Genomic DNA, 4,880 nt, shown 5'->3' with positions numbered 1-4,880 from the left:
TTGGGGGAAGTTAGTTCTTATGCATGTGTTCTGGTTCTACACTTTTTTTTAAATTAAAAAAAAACCCATAAAACTTGTACAACTATTCTCTATAAATTGCTTTTCTTTGGTTGTGTTGGTATGTCTAATGCCAATGAGTGATTCTAGAAATTATCATTCCTACCTTATCAATATGTAATTTGATTTTTTTTTAAATGGACCCTTATTGGATGTATAATTTTTTTAACTTCTAAAGAGAGTGTGTGGACTTTTTACTGGCAGAGAGAGCTTTGTAAATGTAAAGTGATTGGTATGCTTTGAGAGGTTTTAGGCTATGAAGCTCCTTAAAAATCAGCTCCCTCCCCTTGCCTGTTGGACTATCTAAAAGTTCAAAGGCTGCTCTCTGCAGAGTGGGCTTGCTTGTTGAAACATTCACTACTGCTGGAGAGCAGGCTCAGTCCAAGTCTTCCTTAGATTTGAATTGTGAAATGGCCTAGTTTGAGTGTTCTGGAAAACAAGTCACCTGGATCTGCCTTCTTTTTAAGTGGCTGTAGTGTGTGGGGTTTGAAGCATTGCTTTCTGCTTTGCCACAGTTCGTTTTTCTAAATCTCTGTAAGAGGTCCTAAGTCCTGCACTACAATATGCTCTTTAGAAATATTCAATTATTACTTCCGTTCATCTTCTCCAGTCTTCCTAACCCAATCTATTCAGCACATACATGTACCTTCACCCACTGAAATCAATCGGAGCTTTGCTGCCGGCTTCATTTGGTACATGACTGGTCCCTAAATCTCTAGTATGCATAATACAAATGATGTGTCAGTTTAGAAGTATTTCTCAGTCTATTTAGGTTGGCAACTCCTTAACTAAAGTAAAACATTTTCCTGACTCCCTTACATTTACCATGGAAGTGGAAGTACAAAAGTACTGTATAATTTGTGTGTGTGTGTGTTTGTTTCGAGACATTGACAGAATACATGGCCTCGAAAGGTTAGAGTGCACAGCAATTGGGGAGCAAAATTTTCTTTGTTTAAAATTTGTAATACATTTTTCAACACCTCACAGCCGCCTTGATCATCTTTTCTGACCCTCCTGGGGGTCACAACCCACTGGTTGAGAAACACTGATTTAGAGCCTTTAGTCTTTCCTGCTGATATTTCTTTGCAGGCAGTCCTCGGACTTACGATACAATTGGTTCCTGAAAATCGCATCTTAAGTTGAAACATTGTAAGTTGGAACTGAGCACGTATGAATGTAGATTGAGCGTCGTAAAGTCAAAACCAACATTGTAAAGTTGAAACAGTGTGTCAATTTATAAACAGCATAAGTGCCCTTCATCATAACTCAAACATCAAGTCGAGGACTGCCTGTACCTCTTAATCTTTGTACTGAATCTGATTGTTGGAGCCCATCACCTTCAGCAGACAGGACTCCAATCAGCCCAGTTGTTGCTATCATATCTTTCATTTTGATGGGTGGTGTGTGGCCAGTCATTTGATCGTATCTTCTCTAGGACTTGCTTGTACTCCTGGGGGAATTCTGTGCCACTGCAGGTGCAGCCTCACCCCTGAGTCCATGTCCCAGGGTGGGGGTGGGGAGGCTGCAGGGCAGTGGTGAGCTGGAGCCGGTTCCCACCGGTTTGCTAGAACTGGTTGTTAAATTTAGAAGCCCTTTCAGAACCAGTTGTTCCATGCGGGGGGGGGGGGGGGAGAAGCAGAGTGGAGCGGCGTGTTCAGGAGCGGAGGTGAGGTGGGCCGGGCGTGGGGCGGGGAGCTGCTGGTGGGTGCTCCAGCCCCAGAGCCCCCACGGAGTCGGTGCCGAAGGCGCCACTTTTGATGTGATCAGTGGAGGGAATGGCTACTCCCCCCCCCCCCAGCTATGCTCCCCCGCCCCTAGGAGCCAGGAGGCACCTGCAGGATGCTTCCTGGGAGCTGCCCCAGGTAAGCACCGCCGGGACTCCCCACCTTGCCCCCCGGCATGTCCTTCTGGCTCTTAGGGGTGGGGTGGGCACCCACTATGGTGGCCCACGAGACCCTCCTGCCCGGTTCTGGGGGCGGACAGGGAAGTGGGGTGGATGGGGAGGGGGGGCCTCAAGGAATGCAGGGGGGTTGGATGGGGCAGGAGTCCCGGGGGGCAGGGGTGGGCAATGACCCCCTCATGGGGTGAGGAGGGAACCAGTTGTTAAGATTTTGGCAGCTCATCACTGCTGCAGGGTGATCTCCCCACCTTCGTACAGCCAGTGGCCTGTGCTCCGCACTGCCATGCTGGAGCCTTTGCATTTATTTATTGACAAATAAAACTTGCAGATTTTTTTGGAATTTTAATATATGCACAGAATTTTAACTTTTTGGTGCAGAATGCCCTCAAGAGTAAAACTGCTTGTTCTCCAGTCACACTAGTGGCATTTCTACTCTGGGTACCATCTTATCTCTTCAACTATCATCCCTCTGCCATGTAGCCCTTCTGTGATTTCACAACTGCTGTTCTGTTCCCACTTTCTTCTTGCTCCACGGTTGACTCAGTTGCTAAATCCCTCTATTCTGCTTTCTCCTAAATTCCTTTGCCTCTCCCTCCCATTTTAAAGTCTGTCTCTTTTACCTCCAACATCTGATTTGTTCCATTCTGTGCCACTGAAGGAAATTCCCTCATTCATGCAGTCTTCCTCTACTACAGATGCGTTCTTTCCTACTTCAGTTTTAATACCTTCTTATTGGTCAGACAAAACCATTTCAGCAACAATCACGTCCAGAATCCCAGTTGCTTAATGGTAACCTTTTATTATAAAAGCTGCCCCCTCCTTTCTTATGTTCTTCTCCCTGCACTTGATCTTTCCAGCTTCTTCCAAAAATTAGACAAGATCTACCATATTTTCCTTCCTCTTATTCTATCACTAAGGGTATGTCTACACTACGGAATAAGGTTGAATTTATAGAAGTTGTTTTTTTAGAAATCGGTTTTATATACTTGAGTGTGTATGTCCCCACAGAAAATGCTCTAAGTGCATTAACTCGGCGGAGTGCTTCCACAGTACCGAGGCTAGAGTCGACTTCCGGAGCGTTGCACTGTGGATAGCTATTCCACAGTTCCCGCAGCCTCCGCTGCCCATTGGAATTCTGGGTTGAGATCCCAATGTCTGATGGGGCTAAAACATTGTCGCACGTGGTTCTGGGTACATATTGTCAGGCCCCCGTTCCCTCCCTCCCCCCGTGAAAGCAAGGGCAGACAATCGTTTCGCGCCTTTTTTCCTGAGTTACCTGTGCAGACACCATACCACGGCAAGCATGGAGCCTGCTCAGGTAACCATCACCGTATGTCTCCTGGGTGCTGGCAGACGCGGTACGGCATTGCTACACAGTAGCAGCAACCCATTGCCTTCTGGCAGCAGACGGTACAGTACGACTGGTAGCCGTCCTCGTCATGTCCGAGGTGCTCCTGGCCACGTCGGCTGAGAGCGCCTGGGCAGACATGGGCGCAGGGACTAAATTTGGAGTGACTTGACCAGGTCATTCTCTTTAGTCCTGCAGTCAGTCCTATTGAACTGTCTTATGGTGAGCAGGCAGGTGATACGGATTGCTAGCAGTCCTATTGTACCATCTTCTGCTGAGCAGCCATGAGATGTGGATGGCATGCAGTCCTTCTGCACCGTCTGCTGCCAGCCAAAGATGTAAAAGATAGATGGAGTGGATCAAAACAAGAAATAGACCAGATTTGTTTTGTACTCATTTGCGTCCTCCCCTGTCTAGGGGACTCATTCCTCTAGGTCACACTGCAGTCACTCACAGAGAAGGTGCAGCGAGGTAAATCTAGCCACGTATCAATCAGAGGCCAGGCTAACCTCCTTGTTCCAATAAGAACAATAACTTAGGTGCACCATTTCTTATTGGAACCCTCCATGAAGTCCTTCCTGAAATACTCCTTGATGTAAAGCCACCCCTTTGTTGATTTTAGCTCCCTGAAGCCAACCCTGAAAGCCGTGTCATCAGTCGCCCCTCCCTCCATCAGAGCAACGGCAGACAATCGTTCCACGCCTTTTTTCTGTGCGGACGCCATACCAAGGCAAGCATGGAGGCCGCTCAGCTCACTTTGGCAATTAGGAGCACATTAAACACCACACACGTTATCCAGCAGTATATGCAGCACCAGAACCTGGCAAAGCGATACCGGGCGAGGAGGCGATGTCAGCGCGGTTACGTGAGTGATCAGGAATGGACACAGATTTCTCTGAAAGCATGGGCCCTGCCAATGCATGCATCATGGTGCTAATGGGGCAGGTTCATGCTGTGGAACTCCAATTCTGGGCTCGGGAAACAAGCACAGACTGGTGGGAATGCATAGTATTGCAGGTCTGGGACAATTCCCAGTGGCTGCGAAACTTTTGCATGCGTAAGGGCACTTTCATGGAACTTTGTGACTTGCTTTCCCCTGCCCTGAGGCACATGAATACCAAGATGAGAGCAGTTCTCACAGCTGAGAAGCGAGTGGCGATAGCCCTGTGGAAGCTTGCAACGCCAGACAGCTACCGGTCAGTTGGGAATCAATTTGGAGTGGGCAAATCTACGGTTGGGGCTGCTGTGATGCAAGTAGCCCACGCAATCAAAGATCTGCTGATATCAAGGGTAGTGACCCTGGGAAATGTGCAGGTCATAGTGGATGGCTTTGCTGCAATGGGATTCCCTAACTGTGGTGGGGCCATAGACGGAACCCATATCCCTATCTTGGCACCGGAGCACCAAGCCGCCGAGTACATAAACCGCAAGGGGTACTTTTCAATAGTGCTGCAAGCTCTGGTGGATCACAAGGGACGTTTCACCAACATCAACGTGGGATGGCCGGGAAAGGCACATGACGCTCGCATCTTCAGGAACTCTGGTCTGTTTCAAAAGCTGCAGGAAGGGACTTTA

The sequence above is a fragment of the Lepidochelys kempii genome, chromosome 4, assembly GCF_965140265.1.
Source record: "Lepidochelys kempii isolate rLepKem1 chromosome 4, rLepKem1.hap2, whole genome shotgun sequence".
NCBI lineage: Eukaryota > Metazoa > Chordata > Testudines > Cheloniidae > Lepidochelys > Lepidochelys kempii.
This window is presented reverse-complemented; position numbering follows the sequence as displayed.